Consider the following 21059-nt stretch of genomic DNA (forward strand, 5'->3'; position numbering starts at 1 on the left):
ATCACTTTCTTGGATAAAAATGTACTGCATATCACAGAAACAACTATATTTCAGTGCTAATTTTTAATGTATTTTCTAAACATGAGAACTATGGGCTCAAAGTTATATAAAAAAGAAAATACTGTACTTGAGTTACATTTAAAAGCCCTTATTAAATAAACTTTCAGCTCAACATTAGCACCAAATAAAATCAGTCATAAATGCCATTAAAATAAATGCATTAACATAAAAATATAGTTTCATTTCATTTTTGAAGTAGATTATGTCCATCTTTGCTGTCTGAGCAACACATCAACTTGTATGGGAGGGCAGGGACAAAAGTATTGGGGACATGCTGTGAAGTCTACATGAGATACACCACACCATTTAGTCCGCAGCCAAAAATCAGCCCAATCCAATCAGTTGTGCCAGAGTTACAGTGGAAAAACTGATTTTTCATTTTGCTTTGCTTCGACTTTCCTTGCTGTTAATGAAAAAGAGAGGAACAGGCATGATTTGGAAATGGAGTAATGATTTGTGACAGTTTAAACATCTCAAATTCCAACCCAATGTTATTCATAAGAGAAAATGGTGATTATGCAGTTATGAGTTTGTTGCATTGGACCGGTTTCATACAATTGCAACATTTAACATGATAAACTGACTTAAGAGTAACATGGTCATTTGCTTGGAGGACTAACTGAAGCATTAGTAAGCATTATATAGTCAGGGATGATTGTGCATTGACTAACCTGGTTTTAGGGGTAATGGTAGAGTACTATGTAGTTGTTATAGCAGGGCATCTTGACCTAGTTGATGACCCAGTAGCTTATTTGTGCGTGTGTGTGTGTGTGTGTGTGTGTGTGTGTGTGTGTGTGCGTGTGTATGCATAATTTACACAAAGAATCCCACTAATCAAGCACATATTTCTTTTGTTTTAAGTTTTTTTTTAAATTTCAGATTTATGTTTTTTAGGATTTCTGATTTATACTGAGTAAAATAAAAACATTTTTTAAAGGTCAACTAATTTAAATGTTAGGCCACCTAAAGAAGGTTTAGCTTAAAAGGCCTAAAGCCTGAAACTATCAAATAAATAAAAAATATTTGAATTTCATCAATCATTCTCACATTCAAATGTGATAAATTATGGTTTATTCTTTATTCACCTTTATTTGTATCTAAATCCAAAATGTAGTTAGCAGTTAGCAAACACACAGTAAGCCCTGTGCTTTGTCCCAGCTTTACATATCTGTGTGCAAAGTCTGTTGTTTACTGTCTTTTCTGTAAAACTGCTCCATATGGACGAGTAAAATGTTCAGTTTGAACAACTCCTGTTCTACTCATTATTTGAAGCTTTCTCTGCACAACAAATTATCATCCAAAACAACAAATAGTCTGAATGTTTTGCTCCATACTAGTTGTGCCGTTATGTTATCAGTTTGTGTACATCTAAATAACTGTAACTATTGAATGTTATCTAGTTAGGCTATCTATTACACCAACACTGGCTTTAGCTCATTAAGTCAGTTTCACATACATAAAGCAAACTTTTCCATTTATGCTATATTAATATTAAGCTCTTTTGGTAAACTTCTCATATATCAATAGATATGTATAGGCGAGAGTCTTTAAAGGTTGTAAATATAATCAAAAACAGTGTGATCAACTAGTCTATCGATTGTCAGCTTTTCAAGTTAAATTCACCTGATGACAGTTAAATTGTCTGTCTGTCTTCAAAAAGAAATGATGACTCAGACGTTGTGAATAAAAGGAGAATAGTGCATGTGTTTGTGTCTGTGAGAGGGGAAGAGAGGCTGTTTGTTGAATCAATGAGCTATAGGCTATATTTGTTTATGAATCATTCAATAAGTATTGCTATATTGACAGTTATCACCATGTGATACATTGACAGAGTAAATCAATACATTCAAGATTTAAATAATACTGCTACATTGATAGCCTTTAATTATTGAATCAGTATGTATCATTATATTGGCAGAGTCAATCACTTTACATGATATGTTGACAGATATATATCGCTACATTTAAAGAATTCATAGGATACCATAACATTACTGCATTGGCAGAATTATTTAATATATAGCCTGTCATTGACAAAAATCACATTAAACTGCAACATGTATGTGCAGTGACAGCCAATTGTTCTGTGGTCTTTTCTCCTGACAGTGGAGGTATGGTCTTGTGCATTTTGTTTTATTTTTGCAGCATTTCCTGTCCTGACAGTGAATTCACTGTCAGCCTGCACTGGAAGCGTCCCTACAGAGGAGGCCTGCATGCAGACTGTCTTGGCACTATAAGAACATGAGTTGATTTTCTATCTTTTCACAGAAATATGATAGAATCCCTTTTTTTACAGAGCTCACGGTAGTAGCAGAAGATGCCCAAGAGGAATTTTGGCCCAAACCACTAGGGGATGTCTTGCCCCAGATATGAATATTTTTTTAAGGTTTTAAAACCATAAAAATCACAGTTTGATATATTGTTCCAAACTAACAAATAGTTCTCTACATAACTTTCCTGACCAGATCACCAAAAGCTTTTTTTATGTCTGTCCCTGTCAAAACACACACATTAAGTTATCTCCAAAACTGTTTGTGTGCATAATTCCAAATCAAAGGCCTGTGAAATGCACGTATACGTAAGGCAGCCCTCGGGACGATGAACTTTACTGACGTTTGATGGTACAGGCTTACAGAGTTACAAGCATCTTCCCTATACATGTAGCTACAGTACCATGTTCTGTGCTTGCTCTCCTTCCTGTGTGCTCTGGCCTTTGAGTGTATGACACTCGAAATTCAAATCCAGTTCAATGAATGAAATTTTTTTGTTTTGAAGTTTTTTTGTTTGTTTTTTGTTTGTTTGTTTGTTTGTTTGTTTGTTTGTCTTTCTTGGCCTCCTTATTGAATTGTTGGGCTACTTTTAAAGATAATTTTAGTTACTTGTTAATTTAGTGTAATTATTGTTAATGGCTTTCAAGACTATGTGAGTTAAATAGGTTCCAAATGTGTTTAAGTCTACTAAATGTTGCTGGTAATTGTTTAATAAAGGATAAGCAGATAATACAGGATGTATTTTAAAAATAGAGCAATTTATTTAAAATATCAAATGGCTTTTTATTAGGGAGAGATATACTACAAAATATTAGGCTATAATAAGTTTGTGATAAAGATTATTATTCTTGTTATTATTATTATTATTATTATGTTGTTGTTGTTGTTACCCTTCTAAGTATACAGACTTAAATCAGTGTCTTCTGATATGTAATTAATTGTGTCTGCACATTTCCCTCCTCCTCGTCTTCAGACCAGGAGGTGCGGCCGCCGGAGCCACCGCCCACCGGGCTGTCCCGGCCAATGAGAAGCGGCCTGTGCGGCGACCTCTGATAGGAGCGGAGCTTCACTTCATCACCGTCTTCTGCCGTCAATGGAGAAAGCCTTTCCTCCGTTCCAACAAGAGACGCCGTGTCTGAGTGTGACCAATCTGCCAATGGGACTATAATCTTGACAAGCAACACACGGGGGGAGTGGACGGCTGTTTCTTCACCGCCTCTGGATCCTGACAGAGTTTGACAGCTGGAACCTCTCTGTCCAAGTAAGTACTTTGATCTTAACTGCATCCACAACACGGTCCGGGATCAATACTAGGTTACAGTTTAAGAGGGAACCTGACTGTGGAGAAAACTCAAATACCAACCACTTCTAAAATCATCCGAGTGGAAAACAATTTGTGCGCAAGTACCCAGAGTGATGTTAGCAGCTTGTCTAGAGGTGCGTTTGTTTCCTGATATTCCTCGAAAATGCTGCTGTGTGACCCACTTTGACCTTCTCACCAGCTCCATCAAACAGATCGAGCTCATAACAATAAGGAAATTATTCACTGGTGAGGGAAAAAATATAACAGCCAGTCCCTTTCTTCCTTTTTTGGGTTCCTCAAGGAATAAAATTAAATAAAATAAAAACATTTAAAGGTTGTAGATTTGCTTGTAGGCTATTAAAAAAAGAACATATAATTTCGTTTTGACAAGGACTCATGGACAAAGAAGGTTCTGCTGTAATAAATAGCCCCACAGCTCATGAATTACTCATTTTTTTTCTCTCAATTTAGTCTTTTCGTTCATTATTTTTTAATCTTAGGAGGAACGATAGTGTTTATGTACATTCAGACTTGTCAGCTGGCCCTCTTAGCTCTTAACTCCATGTTTCAGTATGTCACGCATGCAGCTTCAATTTTTACAGCCCCACTCTCCACAGTACAAACACCACACAGTGTGTGAGAGTGAGTAGCAGGTGGATGGTTGCCTCACCCAGCACAACATGTCATGCAGCCGCAGACAAATGACTTGAGAATTGGTGCAGCTAGTAAAAAACAGGGGCAACACCCCCACGTCATGAAGGCTTTGTTCTACAGTCTCTCTGCTGCTGCAAGGGTTTGTGTTAGAGTGTGTGTGTCTGACAGAGGTTGGGGCATGGAGACACATGTGTCTTGCTATCCTGCATGGAGATCCATGTGCACCTGCCACTTGCATCGCAGGCCTGCACTGAGGGAGCCTGTGGATTAGTATCAGTGATATCCACAGAATGTGTCTGTTGTACAGAGAGTCAAAAATTGAACTTTGGCATCAGATGTCTGGTCAGATTCATAATGTTGTTGACTTTGATCAGATAGATCCTCTACATTGGAGTATTTTTCTTGTAGAGCTGCTGAGGACAACATTCAAGATTAAAACGTTTGTTTCTTTTATTAAATGAAAAAAGGGGTTTGTACAATTTACATGTTTTTATTTGTTATAAGGGATCAAAAAATGGCAACCTGATTCTGATGGTCTAAGCTCTGGTCACCACGGGCTCTGTTTAGGCTGGAAGTCCTAAAAATAAAATGTATATTATGTATAATCAGGAAACAATTAATTTGTTAGTTGACTGACAGAAAAGTAACAGTTGAGATCAAAATCTAAGTATTCTTTCAAACAGAAGTGCAAAACTGGTCCCACTGGTTGCAGCACATTCAAGAAATCTTGCAAGAGCTTGCAATTTTTCAAAATTACCGCAACTATTCTGTATGAAATGGCCAAATTAACAGACCATTTGTGATTTGGATCAATTGTGGCATTTGGTGTCATGGTAACTTGGTAACCTGCACTGTACCTTTGGTTTGCATTCAGTTGTTCAGAAGAGTACAAGTTGATGGCCTTCAGACAGCAAAGATGGACATAATCTGCCTCCAACATAAAAATGGGCACTTTGGAATTGAAACTATATTTTTATGTTAATGGATTTATTTTAATGGCAGATTTTATTTGGTGCTAATGTTGAGGTGAAAGTTTATTTAATAAAGGCTTATAAATTGAACTCAAGTACAGTATTTTTATATAACTTTGAGCCCATGGTTCTCATGTTCGGAAAATACATTAAAAATTAAAGCTGCAAGCAGTGATGATTGGGCCCTTGCACCTTTGTGCATGTTGGGTTGCGCTGCAGTTGAAGGGTTTTATTGCTGGTATGTAGATGTTTTCAGGCCTGAAGTCTTATTGGACGTTGCACAAAGGAGATAAATATCACTTGCTGTGTCCACTATGTGGCGCTATAGAACAAACACTAATTATACAACATCTTAATGTATATCACACATAGACCACACCATGTAAATTCCATGTTAATCGGATGATGTTTGTCATACAAGGCTGACCTCCTGTTGTTAGTAGGTGGTGCTATAGAGATGACTCAATCGATGTGTTCAGGCTGGGACTCTTATCAAACATGAAAAATTTGGTGCAGGTTGGGTGATATACATTCAAGTTACAACAACTTCCTGCTTCATGGCAAAACATCGAAGTTTGCCACATGGCCACAGCAACAACGTTCAATGAAAACTCAAGATTTTATAACTTTTCATGGCAAAGGTCTTTAGATGACACTGACCAAATTTGAAGTCGGTTGGGTCAAATCTCTAGGAGGAGTTCATTAAAATACAATGCCTGCAAATGGCAAAAACTATGCAAAAACTGCGAAGTTAATTCAAAATGGCAGACTTCCTGTTGGACTGAGGGTATAGCTCCAAAAGGCTTTTTTGTGTGTCTGGACATGATACATGTGCCTACCAAAATTTCATTCATCTACGTCAAATTTAAAGGTGGGGGCTTTGACTTTAAAATTTTCTAGGGGGTGCCCTGGAGTCATTTTTCCACACCCAATCCTAAGAGCCATATTAGACAACTAAATACACCTCTTCTGACACATGTGCCAAGATTTGTGAGTTTTTAAGTATCCCTAGCCCCTCAAAAACAGCTTCCTGTTTCATGGTGAACAATGCATCGCCATGGCAACAGCTTTTGATGAAGACTCAAAAGCTTCTCTATTTAGCATCATCAAGGTCTTAGAACTTAGCTGACCAAATTTTAGGTGGATCTGGTTGACCCACTAAGAGTAGTTAGTAAAAGTATGGGGCCTATAACTTCCTGTTGCCAGTAGGTGGTGCTATTACTGTTTTCTGAACAAATTTGAATTGGATGTGTTCAACCTGCTGGGCAGAGGTCATAAAAGTACATCACATGTAACAGCCGGTTGACAGTATGCAAATATTATTTCCTGTGTGGAGTATGTGGTGCCGGAAGTGACGTGTTAGAAATTGTGTATGCATTTGATGAACTAAGTATCATTTAGGCCTCACTTCCTATTTCCTGTGGAAAATACTACATAAGTGAAATAGTAATGCAGCAATACATTAACCAGAAAGCAACTGACATGGATATAAATTTTCATGAATATTGGACATTGCCTGTAAGAGATAACTTATCACTTCTGTCTGTTGCTGTCTATTATGTGTAGACCACACCATGTCAATTTCATGTAAATAGGATGATTGATTTCCTGTTGTCAGTAGGTGGTGCCATCACTATGACTCAATATTGACATGTAGAAGTGTTCACGCCTGGACTCTTATCAAACAGTAGAAATTTGGGGCAGCACTTCACATGTGATAAGTCACATGTGCTTTTTTTATAGCACACAAAACATTGCAAATTGTATCACAATTCTAGAGAAAAGCTGCTGCAAACTCAAACATTTGACAATTTGCAGATTGGCTGAGTTTCTTTTTTTATGTAATTGTGAACTGAGTACCTTGGTGAAGTACGAAGGTGAATTGAAGACATTTGAGTCACCTTGGATGCTGGAAATAATGGATAATAATTTCACTGTTTCATGACAGTAATAGAATAAATTGAATAAAAACATGTTGAGCAATATGACGATATATACCATTAGATGATATTAAATTCAATGAAATACCTTCATTTGTAAGGTTTCACTTGCTAGATTATTAAATTTTCAGGGAAATGTACTCTCAGGGAAATGTACTCTATAGCAATGTGCTGTATATAATGGACTAACAGAAAATAAATATTAAATTATCGCACTGTTACATTGTTTGTGTGTGTGTGTTTGTGTGTCTGTGTGTATGCCATGCCAGAAGCAGACCTCGCTTCTGAACCCTCTGTCTGATTTGAAGAGGAGAATCACAGCAGCTTTAATTTGCTGTGAAGTCCTTCTGTTGTGTGGCTGCTGCTCATCATCACATGATGTGTTGGCCTTTGTGCCTCTGTCCCATCAGCATGACAATAGCTGCCGAAAATGACTAAATAGAGACTACAAAGAAAGAAAAGAGTTTCTGCAGGAAGTTGTGTAGGTTCTATGGGCAGCTCTGCTGTTGCTGGATGGGAGAATCAATTGGTTTACTTTGAGGAGTTCTTTATATAAACTTGTGTGTTCCCTGTGTAGAGGAATCTATTAGTTCTGACTTGTACTGTTCTGCAGTCCCATTGGACCATGTGTTCTGAGCACTGAAACTCAGTACTGAAACTGGCAGCGAATGCTTGAGCACTTCCCCTTTTAATTAGGTGTGTCTGATTTTTAAATGCTGTATTTTATATAAACAAAAGTTCTTTTTTCTTCTTCTTCTCCTTGATAGACAGTGTTACTAAAACATCACAAGTGAAACATATTTTGCAGGTAATTCCCACTAAAACACCTGGCACATGTGGTTTTTGGACATTTGACTTGTGATAAATTCAAATGATAAAGGCACGTGTAATTCACAGAACATTTATATTAATTTTACTGGACATGATTTTGGTAACTCCCCAGTGCTGAAATAATTGGTAAATTGATTCTTAACCTGCAAAAAATTAATTATTGACAATTTCAATAATCAAGAAATCTTTTATGTCATTTATCCCATAAAATGATCAAACATTTACTGGTTCCAGCCTTTTCAATAGGAGGATGTACTGCTTGACTGTCATGGTAAACTGAATTACTGAGTTTGTAGACTGTGATTGAAACTAAATATGAAGTTTGAGGTCATCACTTTGGGCTCTGGGAACTGATGATGGGGCTTCAAAAATGAGAAAAAAAAGTTAGGTGCAGTCTGGTTTTCCACTGTCATAGACAACAATACTTTTTCACTGTTTTATGAAGCTTGTGTTTGGTATTTTTGGTAAAAAAGCTTTTTTTTTTTTTTTTTTTCAATTCGATTTATTTATATAGCACCAAATCAAAACAAAAGTTATCTCAGGGCACTGGAGATTTCTTTAAATGTATACTTTTAATGCTGTGAGCAGCACAAATTAAATTCCATTCACCTCCATTGTATTGTGGTGGAGACAGAAAACTCCAAGGCATATAAAAATAAACCAATAAGCTTTGAGGAGACATTGACCTTTATTTTGAATTGTTTGGTTAAATGTATATTTATTTCACTATTATACTACATCCAGTGCCCTCTAGATTGTGCTTCTATATGTTGATTGTATTAGTGTGGCACTGATGGATAGGGCCTGGGTGCCACTGACCCTGCTGTGTGATGGATGATGTCTGGAGCTTTGACAGTGGCAGGGCTGAAAAATGATCCGTGGCCTGTGAAGCTTGTGAAGCTGTATTCGACCTCTGTAGCTGTAAACACTTCCCATTATTGAGCTGTGTGATGGAGAGGGGATACACATCTGTGACTGAAGGCTGTGGGAGTGGACACTCCCAGGTGTGTGCGTTCAGGCCATTCTCCTCACCAAGTGCAAGGTCAATGTAAAGGGGCCCAAGGGGCAATTTGTTGCACAGCCAGTAGTAAATAAATACAGTCAACAACACACACCAACTTACACTCAAACAAATTACACAAAAAAGACAAATATTTACATAATATATTTCAAAAAGCCAATGGTAGCAAGGACAAATGAGTTTTTAAGTCTGGTGGTTCTGCATCTAGGCAGAATATATCTGCGACCAGATGGAAGCGACTTGTACTCACTGAACAGGGGGTGACTACGATCAGCCAGGACTGACTGGGCCTTCTTTGTGGCTCTGATTCTGTACAATAGGGAGAGTTCCTCAAGATTTGTGCCAGCGATTTTACTGCACATTCTTACAATGCCTTCCAACCTATTCCTGTTTTTCAGGGTGAGTGACCCAAACCAGCAGATAAAAGAAAAGACTCAATAATACAAGAATAAAACATTTTCATAAAAGAGGTGTCAACATTAAAACTTCTGAGCTTTCGATAAAAGTACATACACTGGTGGGCCTTTCCACAGACCGCATCAATGTTAATTCGTTGTCAATTGTTGTACCCAGATACTTGTACTGTCGGGCAAATTCAACAGCCTGGCCGTGAAAAGCAGGAGGTATAGGAGAATGACACTGACACTCATAACTATATAAAACAAATTAAAGTGGTGAGAGGACACATCCCTGAGGGAGGCCAGTAGAAGATAAAAGGACATTAGATAAGATGCCATTGACTCTCACGTTCTGAGATCTATCAGTTAAAAAGTCATATTAAGTCAATGGTCAATGTTGTGGATGCTGGTATGTTGCAAAAATGTGAGGCTGGATACAGTTAAAAGCTGAATAGAAGTCGATAAAAAGCTGCCTTACAAAATTCTTTGCAGCACGTGGGTGAAAGGATCCTGGCATGATGCTAGCGTCATTCAGGCTGACTTTCCCTCCTCATTAGCTGCTCTGTCTCAGCGTTGGGGGAGAATTGGATTTTTTCTTTGTAACAATCACTGTAGAGACTGATGTACCCACCCACTGATGTCCTTCTGTGTTTTTCTGCACAGTTAGCTTAATTTAGGGATTGTATTTAGGTATGTTTACGAAGAGCAGTTATTAACATTGAAGAATAGGTTATTTATGGAAGCTGGAGGGATAAAACTGTTGTTATATTTTATTTGGGCTTTAACAGCAGCAAGTGATGAGCTGAGACATGCCCTCACTGTCAGATCTTTTCCACCTATCACTGCTTTTATTCCAGGCTAAAGGCCCACCTCTATATAATTGCCTTAGAGTCCCCTTAATTTTAAATCAATAATAATACTGTTTGACACACACAGTGGTCTGTTTTAGTCATGGTTGACTGGAAGTACTGTTGTTGTCGTTGCTGCTGCCTTAGGAAAAAAACTATTTTGTGTTCATGAAAAATAAACCTGTTATGGTTGAATAGGCTAAAGTTGTGGAATTAAAACGCAATTGAAATTCACACATTAAAATTTAATTTCTGGAAGGTTTATTAGATATAATTTCAGCACCATGCACTGTGCAACCATGGTTTTAATGTGTCTCCTCCTGTGGTGACAATATAATAGAAGTAATATATGATTGGGATTTACAAGACCTTTGTGTTTATTATGTTACCTGCAGTAGATTTGTGAAGAATTATGTAAAGGTTTTCATGCACATTATTAATGTCAAAACTTCAGCTTGTGTTGAGGGTTAGGGTTATATTTTCTGGAGGGCCAGATTTGGCCCACGGGCGGCTATTTGCCTGCCACTGGTATATACTGTATAGCACTTTAAATGTGTGCTGTACTGTGGTTCATGTGCACGTTTGTCTTACCCTGTGACAGCTCTGGATGTTTTCACTCCAGAACCAACAATTGGCAGGAGCTATAGGAAGGATTGTGTCTACAGTATGTTCTCATCACTCAACGGAGTCAGTAATGGAACAATCTCTCAAAAATATTATGGATGCAGAAATGTTTGTGATGCCACCCTTGAAGTGCCCTCAGAGTTAGACACTGCCACCCTGTGTGGTGCACCAATCTGTTCTCACTCTGTAGATTTAACACTATATTGTTTAACATTTATCTTGTTAGAGTTTTTGTTTTTCAAATGAACCAATTTAGGGGTGTGAATCTTTGGGAATGTCATGATTTGATTGTCATACTTGGTTGTTCAATTTGATTCAGAATCGATTCTTGGTTGAAAACCAATTCTCGATCCAATGTATAGAAAAGGGGCACTATTTTCAGTCTCTTGCTCCAGTATACTGTTTGCCAAACTATTCACTGGTGTCCTTAGTCCACTGAAATGCAATATGAAACATAACTGGCACTTAAGATAAATGGTCCGCAGCCTTTTCATTTTAAAAAGTTACCTGTATTAATTAATGAATTAATTAATTTGAAAGCGTCTTACGGTCTCCTCCCTGTACAAGAATAACAAAATTCTTATGAGTGGGAGGGGGAGTGCTCCTCTGTGTTATTAACGTCATTTCTCCAAGCCATTGTTGTCCAAGACATAGAGCAGGTGTAGAGTTTTTGAGGATTTATTTTCTTTGCACCAAAGTTGGTTTAAGCAGTGTGGAGTTTGCTCCTCCGCTTCATTTAGCAGAGTACATCTGTTGAGCAATAGAGGGGTAATACACGCTTCCCAATAGCTCTGACAAATTAACATTTTAAATATACAAAAACACATCTATACCCAACCCCAAAGTACTTTTGAAACACAATTAACATAAAGAACTAAATATACGCAATTCAGAGAGAAGAATTCAATATGGGGAAGTCTAGAAACAAGAAAAGTGAACAAAGCGAACAACGCCAAGAGATGCCTGACGAGATGAATGAGGAAGAGGATCCGCCCAACAGCAGTGCCATCACAGCACTGCAGAGCGAGATGGCCCAAATCAAGAGTGACATATATGCTGTCATCGACAGCCGTATCAAGTGTGTATATACGGATTTAAGAGAAGAAATAGCTGCGGCTAAAAAAGATATGCAAACGTCCATTTAAACGCTTGAGACAACATCAACATCACATAGCAACACTATCAAGGAGATAGAGGAAGATCTGCCACTTTTCACTTGGATAGTGTCAGCACACTACAATGCCAGATGACTCGTCTCAATTCAGAAATGGAAAGTCTTGAAGGCTGTTCAAGACGGCACAACATAAGGATGAACAACACATCACTGACATCCACACTGACATCCATAAACACTGCCAACAAAGATTCTCTGCCATCTGCAAACTCAAAGCACTTTCTGTTTCCTTCTGCTGCTGCTCTATAAAAGTATAATTCAACCTATATTTATGTATCTATCTATCTATACCTCCCTCCCCATAATACTCAACATTACTTTATAATGATTCAGAAATTAATACTAAATTTTAGCCACCCCATCACAAAAAATCCTACATTCATCCCATCCAACTAAGATAAAACCTTTTGCACTAGGAGTGACTTTTTTGTACTTTAGGGCACAGCTAATGGGGATCCTAACAAATAAACAAACAAATCAGTGCAATTCTTCGTGTTCTGTCATCAATTATTTTGCTAATATTTGTCAAACACTGAAGATGAGTCTCTGCTCTCTGCTTAGTAGGACACATGAAAAAGTGATAATGCAGTTGGCTATGCAGGGTTTGGGAGCATAGACTATATTAACTGGTACTGAATTAATTAACTAGATCGTTTTAACTACAGGGTCATGGATATACAAATATCTTTTATCTAAATAGAATTTTGTGTGCCTGGGTATGTATTACACCTCTTGTACAAGATTAGCCATGCAAAAAAAGAGATGAGCCATGCGATGCCCACGCAGGTAGGTGCAGCTTCCGTGGTCAGTGTAGCAGTTTCAGTTTATGATAATGGACATGCTCTGCTGTGATGTTGCAACAGATGTGTCGCGCCGCATCCATGCCTGGTGTATATTGGCCTTTAGGCTAAATCATAATTCATTCTCATAGGTTAGTTAGTTAAACTAATAAAACAGAACAGAAAATCAATTAATGTATAAGATGATGTGTTTGTTCATAAATAGTAAATATTAGCCTAATCTTTTCTTCATACAGTGATGCAGGTCTGCACTGCAATGGTATTTAAAGTTTGAGTTAGCTACACAGGTAAAAAACAGTCTCACACAGTTAGACAAGTAATAACAGAACAGAAATGATTTGAGTTAAGTTAATGTATATATTCATGAATATGACCATGTATTTGTTCACAATTAGTGTCTGTGAATATTAACATTTTCTTCATTCACTGATGCAGGTATATACTCTGATAAGCCTGCCTTGAGTCCAAATTTATAACATAATGCAATGTGTTTCATCAGTGACCTATGCAGTGGTACATATCAGACAATTGGCAAGATGTAGGCTAATTTAAAAGTTAATACTGCGTATAAGTGAATTGTTTTATGTAAGTAATCTTTTCATTGTAACCTCAGAGTACACCAGATTGACACATACTGTAAAAAAGTCAGCATTTTCCAACAGAGTTCTTGTTCTATGGGAGAGAGTGGCTGCACTGGAGATGGGCTCCTGAATACATCTCAAACTTGGGCCTAAAAAGTTGGACATTTTGCAAAATAACCTTCAAATAATCTTCAGAAAAGATTAAAGAAGAGGTAACAGCATTAATCAGCAAGAGCAGAAGAGGAAATATCATCTTTGGATATATTTTTTTAAATCAAAACAACTAGCTAGCTGTCAACTGCTACTTGCCACTGTTACCAACATTCCAAAGGAGAAACTGAACTGAGAAAGCTAACAAAAGAGTTATTTTGTGAAGATGAGAAGAGAAATTAAGGGGTCCTTGTTGGTGGTATTCTCTCTCTCCATGAACTGGTGTAATGGCTGCGTGACCGCCGTGTCTTTGTCCATGTCTACGTCTGTGTCTGTGCCATCGTGTGGAGTGCAAGGGAAATATGTCTAGGATCATCAGTTTGTTTTGGACATTTGTAACAAAGACTTTTGCTACAAGAAATACTGGCTGAGAGTGCGCTTGGTCTGCTACGCCCAGTAGACCCAGAGGAGACCACGGCCTTGCCTGGAGCTGCACCAGAGAGGAAACATCAAAAGCAGTTTGACAGGACATTCATGTTGCCTAATGTTCTCTGGACAGCAAAATGGATTAAATAACTCCTATCAGTGCTGGTCACTTGTTGACATGCAAGAGCGGTCAGCTGTGGCTCAGGAGGTAGAGCGGGTGGTCCATTAATGGGAAGATCGGCGGTTCGATTCCCGGCTCCTCCAGTCCACATGTCGATGTGTCCTTGGGCAAGACACTTAACCCTGAATTGCTCCTGATGGCTGTGCCATCAGTGTGTGAATGTGTATGAATGATTAGATTTCCTCTGATGGGCAGGTTGGGACCTTGCATGGTAGCCCCTGTACCCATTCAGTGTATGAATGTGTGTGTGAATGGGTGAATGTGATTTGTAGTGTAAAAAGCGCTTTAAGTGGTCAGAAGACTAGAAAGGCGCTATACAAGTACATCCATTTACCATTTACATCAAACTGAGACATGTACTTTTCTCTCTAAATGCACTTTGATGCACTGTGCTGCTAACTGCTCGTTCTTTGTTTTGTTTTTTTCTCTTGGGATTTATATGGGGTTTTTTTTAAATCATTTTTTTAAAGGGAATTTTTAGATATACAGTAAGTCTTCATCCTTTCTATTGTTGTTGCACTGCTATGGGCTGGGAGGAGCAGCGTTTTGTTTTTTTGTGTATGCAAATACACAAAAAAATGACAAACTAAATCTTGAATCTTGTTTTTTGAAAAAAGGAGCCAGGCCTTCTGGGCTAGCAAATAGTATATTGTAAACCAATCTGTCATGTCTACCAAATTCATGTAGTTAAACATAATTCAGCACAATGTTTCAATTCAATTGTCCAATATGTGGAACCTCACTTACTTTAAGTCAGTATGGTCCTCTGGAAAAAAATGTTGCCGACCCTTGCTGTAGTGCCACTATCAGGAAAATTGTTCCCACAATTCTTGTTCTGCATCATCGGCTAAATTTGGTGCATGTTCTTTAACAGGATAATGCATTTTTGTTGACAAATAAAAAAAAATCAGAAGAGAAGATGTAATGAATTTTCCTTAACTAAACTAAAACAATCAACCTTACCGCACCATTAGGAAGTTACTAGTTATTGTGGCTTTTCTGGTTAAGTAGGCAGGAGTGAAATAATATAAGAATGGTCCATGCAGACATGTGTAGTCACATTAGCAGCAGGCTAGCAGTTGATTGGTGTTTTGGTGTTGAGGTGCGTATAAATATGAATTGACTGCTTCACAATAATATCTTTAGATTATCACATTCATTACATTTGTCTCTCCCCTCCACGCTTTGTTATACAGTTGTGATGATACATCTTTGTGTTAGTAATGCTGCTACTTTAATATATTTATGAGATTAATTGTAGATTTGTATATTTTATCAGGTGTAAACACAACTTCATGATAGTAATTTTGTGTGCATACAGTTTTATACAAAAGCTATCAGAAGCAGACATGGACTGAGCTGACTCCTGTATCTATGGCTTGGTTAGTTTTAACCCCACATGTCACATCATTCACATCTCAGCGGAACCAGGGCAGTGCCTCTTTGGCTTGTTTAATTAAGAGATGATGAAGTCAAGGCTATGTTTCTGTCTGTGGTGATGTGACAAAAGGATGAGGGGCCCCCACTGCCTGACAGCCAGCTATTGCTGGCTGTGAATTATTCAGCAAAGTTTGTACAAGCTCACACGGATGAATGACTGCAGCACTATGTTCGGGCAATGCTCCACTCACTCTAGAAACATATCATACACACTTCAACACTGGGAGGCATAGTTGTGTGTGTGTGTGTGTGTGTGTGTGTGTGTGTGTGTGCGCGCATCTGAACATAACCACAGTGATGTTAATTTGGGGGCTGTAAGGAGAAGATTTTCTGTTGTGACCTCAGTACATTTTGCAATTATATAGTCCTTTTTGTCTGTTTTTAAAGGATTGTTTCTGTTTTTTAAAACTTATTTCAGTTGTGACCATTGATTCTATCATAAATAATAACATTGTACTCACCAAGGATCTGAGGACACTGTGACATCACTACAACAAAATCTTTCTTGTGTATATATATATACTGTTTATTTATTTAATTTAAAAAATCTTAAAAACAATGAAGTGATGTCTAATAAAATTATACGTTGTGAAGCTGAATGAGCAAAGAGTAAAAGAGACCAAATTATACCTGAGTTTGAGTCTTATCTAATCCTAGTTCTAATTTATATCTTTTGAAGGATGAAAGAAACTTAAACATTTGAAAATATCTCTTCTCAGCAGATTTGGGTTGTTGTTAACAGTCATTTGTCATAAATAATTCAATATTTTGTTATTCTTTTTGTTTAAGATAAAGCATATATATTCTCTGTCTTTCTATGCACAAGTTGAAAGTTAGGAAAGAATATCTGATGTTGTGAACATGTAATTGTCTAGCTGTTAGCGGAATGTGTATGCAAATTAACTGATAGACCAACATGCATAACCGTCCAAAATTATTCTCGGTGGTTAACCGAGTAACAGTTTACTGTTGACATCCCTATCCCAAATAATATAGTTTCATAACTAACACATGAACAAAGAAGCACTTGTGAAGTTAGGTTCACCTAAAATGTTAACCTAGAGCTGTTGATGATGATGCACACTGTCATTGTTTGTTTCATTCACTGGAAGGTTTGGCTGCAGTTTATTTGTTAGTGCAGCTGTGTGGTTCACTTGCTCACAGAGCTGTGTATCAGTAAACAGAGCTGGACGGTGGTTGGAATCAGTATCACAATATTAGTAATAATATACAGTGCTGCTTGAAAGTTCAGAATTTCAGAATTTGCTGCATAAATATGACCTAAAACGTGATCAGATTTCCATTCAAGTCCTAAAACTAGATAAAGAGACATCAGTTAAACAACTACACAACAAAAACCTTACACTTGTTCATTTATTTATTGAGGAAAATGATCCAATGTTTCCAGCGCCGTAGATTTTTTTTTTAAGGGGTGGGGGTTTGAGGCACAACACAGCACAGCGAGTAAGGTGCTGACCCTGCGTCTGTAAAGATACAGGACCTGTCCATGGTCCTGCGCATTTGACTCCTCCTCATTACACATTGTTGCAGAGTGCAGGATTTAATAATCGAATACTACTTACAGAACCGTACTGTGAGGAAACAACAAGCTTTTCCCTTTTATAAGCAATTTTTTTTTTTCTAACAAAACATTTCAATACAGAGCAATAAAAATTGCGTCAACTGTGTATACATATTATATGTGTATACATAAACGTCGGAGGTGCTACACGTCCATCCACTATCCCGACCTCCACAAACTTACTTCCTTAAATCCAAGGTCTAAGGAAAGAGGATGTTGTATTGCTGTAAAGATTTTAAAGTCACTTGTCCTGCTGAAGCTGTGGGATGCATGGGGCTCTCCCCCCTGACTGGCTGGTGAAGCTGCGGGCCTGCGCTCTCCCTGTCCTGGTGCTGAAGCTGAATTTTTAACATTCCGTTAACATTTTTATTATAGCTTGTGTTTTTATTTATGAAATAGCCTATCCTGTATTTATGACACTTGTGTGGCAGTAGCCAATTCCCTGTAGGTTAGGCTATATGAAAGCCTTATAACATTATATTATTCTGAAAAAAAAACTCAGCATAACATACAGGCTAACTAACTTCACACAGTAAGGCTGTTTAATAACTGTTCATCTCTCCAAAATGTTTGATAACTGTATAGTAGCTAAACACTGTCAACTATGCAGGAACCCACCTGTTAACATACTGCATCCTTCTTCACGTCTGACAGGATTTACGATTCCAAATATAGTAGTGATTTTCCTAAATTTGGCAGAAAACCCCCTACCCCGCAGGGCCCCCCCGCCTTGCGGGGGCTGCGGGGGTATACTTTACGGCCCAGAATGTTTCATATTTGTGCGTGGCAAAAGTATGTGAACCCCTAGGATTATCAATTCATTTGAAGGGGAAATTACAGTCAGTTGTTTCAATCAATGGGATGACAATCATGTGTGAGTCTGGGAGGCCCTACCTTATTTAAAGAAGAGAAATCGGTCGAACAACAAAAATCACACCAAGAGCAGGCGTGTAATAGTCCAGGAGGCCACAACGGACACCAGGGTAACGTCTAGGAAATTAAAGGTCTCTCTTGCAGTGGCTACAGTCGATGTTAATGAGTCCACCATCAGGAGAACATTGAACATCAATGGTGTGCATGGCAGAGATGCAAGGAGAAACCCACTACTCTCCATAAAGAACATTTCTGCCGTTTATGGTTCGCTCAAGACCACATGGATCAGCCAGAAGGTGATTAGAACAACGGTCTGTGAATGGATGAGACCAAAATTGAACTTTTTGTCTTGAATGAGAAGCGTTATGTTTGGCAATGAGCAAACACTACATTCCAGCAAAAGAACCTTAACCCATCTGTGAAAGATGGTGGTGGTAGTATCATGGTTTGGGCTGCTTTGCTGCCTCTGAACCAGGACAGCTTGCAATCATCGATGGAGCTATGAGTTCTGAATCGTACCAGCAAATTCTACAGGAAAATGTTATGGTATCTGTCTGTGAACTGAAGTTCAACAGAAAGTGTGTCATGCAGTAAGACAACAACACTAAACACACAAGTTGTTCTACCAAAGAATGGTTAAAGCAGAATGTGTAGGAATGGCCGAGTCAAAGTCCTGACCTTAATCCTAAATAAATGCTGTTGACGGACCTGAAGCATGTAGTTCATGTTGAAACCAACATCCCTGAGTTGAGACTCTTCTGTAAGGAGGAAAGGGCTAAAATTCCTCCAAGCTGATGTGCAGAGCTGATAAACAGTTTCTGGACACGTTTGGTTGAAATTATTGCTGTAAAAGGGAGTCACACCAGTTACTGAAAGCAAAGGTTCACATACTTTTGCCTCCAACAAATGTGTAAGACTGGATAATTTTCCTCAATAAATAAATGAAAAAAATGACTTTTTTGTCTCATTTGTTTAATTGGGTTCCCTTTATCTAGTTTTAGGACTTGTGTAAATATCTGATCATGTTTTAGGTCACATTTATGCAGAAATACAGAAAATTCTAAAGAGTTCACAAACTTTCAAGCAGCACTGTATTTCTGGGATGGATATACATCCTGATAAAGCAAATGTATGCAAAATCACATACAACATAATAAAATACATGTTCAGAGTGATGAACTGTCTTCTGTTATGTAACTTCAAACATCAAACATAACTCTAAAAGAAAATCTTCACATGGGACAGACACAAAATGACCCATTAACCTTAATTATGATATGCTTTGAATCATACATTTGGCCAATAGAACTTGTTAAACAAGAACACAAGGCCATCATATAATCTAAATATGAACTCATCCAACTTCCAGAGAAAAGGCTCTTTGATTGAGATTGAGCATACAGTTTTTCCTGGTCAGTGGATTTCAGTATTTTCTGTTTCTGCATTTTATTTTCAGTAACATACAGATGGTTGACAAACTAAAGGAAAAACTGGTACAGGTCTGAATGCTTGACCCCTACAGTGAGGGGATCTGGTGGTTCTGTTATGCTTTGAGTGGCATTTTGCTGGCATGGTTTGGGTTCACTTGTCCCCTTAGAGGGAAGGATCACTTCAAATCAACACAAAGTTGTTCTGAGTCACCTTTATCCTATGATGAAACATTTCTATCCTGATGGGAGTGGTCTCTTCCAGGATGACAATGCCCCATCGGCAGGGCTCAAGGGGTCACCGAATGGTTTGACGAGTATGAAAATGATGTGAATCATATGCTATGGCCTTCATAGTCACCAGATATCAACCCAGTTGAACACCTATGGGAGATTTCATCCATCAAAAAACACAAAATGAGGGAATATCTTTAGGGAAAATGGTGTTCCATTTCCCTCCAGAACAGTGGCATAGGCAGAAATTGCATTTTGGGAGGGCCGATACTAAAAGTGGGTGGGCCATCTTTTCCCAGAAAAACCGATTAGTGAAAAGTTAGAAGAGGAAAAAAGGGCAAATATAGCCAACTTAAAAATGAGCGACCAGTTTACTTTGCAATGTTCCGCATCACAAAGGCAATAACAGCAAAACACTGCCGATCCAACATGCTTGACCAACAGAGCATTGGTCTATAAAGGCTGTACACAACAATACAGACAAAAGGCAGTCTTTCATAGCCTGTCCAGTCTAAAATACAGTATATTTGCACCGGCAAGACCATCTGCTCATCGACTCTACAGCACCCAGCACTGTTAATTAACTATTTAATTGCACCAAGTGGCAACTAAACATAAACCCAGACAGCAGAGGTGTTAACTTAGACAGAAATCACACATGTAACATCCCTAGTGCATTGTTCATTATAGCCTACAGCCATAGGTGCTTCAGTGCCAATCAGTTCACGAAAAACCAAATCTACACATTTTACACAAAACTGCGGCCTTACACTCCATTTGAACAAATTTTAAAAAAAAAAAAAACTATCCATACCACTGTGATGATTGATTTTCCATTCTTGACTGTGCAGGGAAATATATACAAATTTGGCTGTGAATGTGGTTCAGAAACGGCACAGAAATCAGTGGGTGAACCTACCGGTGGTGCCATTAAACACCCCCTCCCCAATAATCATTGCAACAACACAAATGGGCCTATAGGTTGCCAGCCACCTGGAGGGTGCAGCACCCCTACTTCACACTGCTATGGGTGAACCCGCATCAGGCTGACCAGGAGAAAGCACTATACCGCCAGGGAGCAAGTGGCTGGACTGATCTTGTTGTGGGCTGATGAGTCTGGTGGACTCAGTCAGAGACAGAAGAGTTTCCTCTTCCTCAACTTTTTTCAAATAATACATTAGAAACTTTGTGTAGCCACTGATGTAGCATTAACGTTACAGTGCGTTGGCTGAATCACAGTGATCACTTGAGATCACAGCCTGTCTGACAGC

The 21059-nt window shown here is 38.3% G+C and overlaps 1 protein-coding gene across 3 annotated transcripts in view; it reads left to right on the top strand.

Annotated features, from left to right (window-relative positions):
* The first annotated feature begins 3306 nt into the window (after window positions 1-3306).
* lypd6 (LY6/PLAUR domain containing 6) overlaps window positions 3307-21059 on the top strand; it is a 66589-nt gene continuing 48836 nt past the window's right edge. For all 3 annotated transcript variants that reach the window (XR_006098875.1, XR_006098874.1, XM_042427025.1), the window contains exon 1: window positions 3307-3591. The gene's annotated coding sequence lies outside the window, so the exon portion shown is untranslated. The remainder of the gene's footprint in view (window positions 3592-21059) is intronic.

The sequence above is a fragment of the Thunnus maccoyii genome, chromosome 11, assembly GCF_910596095.1.
Source record: "Thunnus maccoyii chromosome 11, fThuMac1.1, whole genome shotgun sequence".
Lineage (NCBI taxonomy): Eukaryota > Metazoa > Chordata > Actinopteri > Scombriformes > Scombridae > Thunnus > Thunnus maccoyii.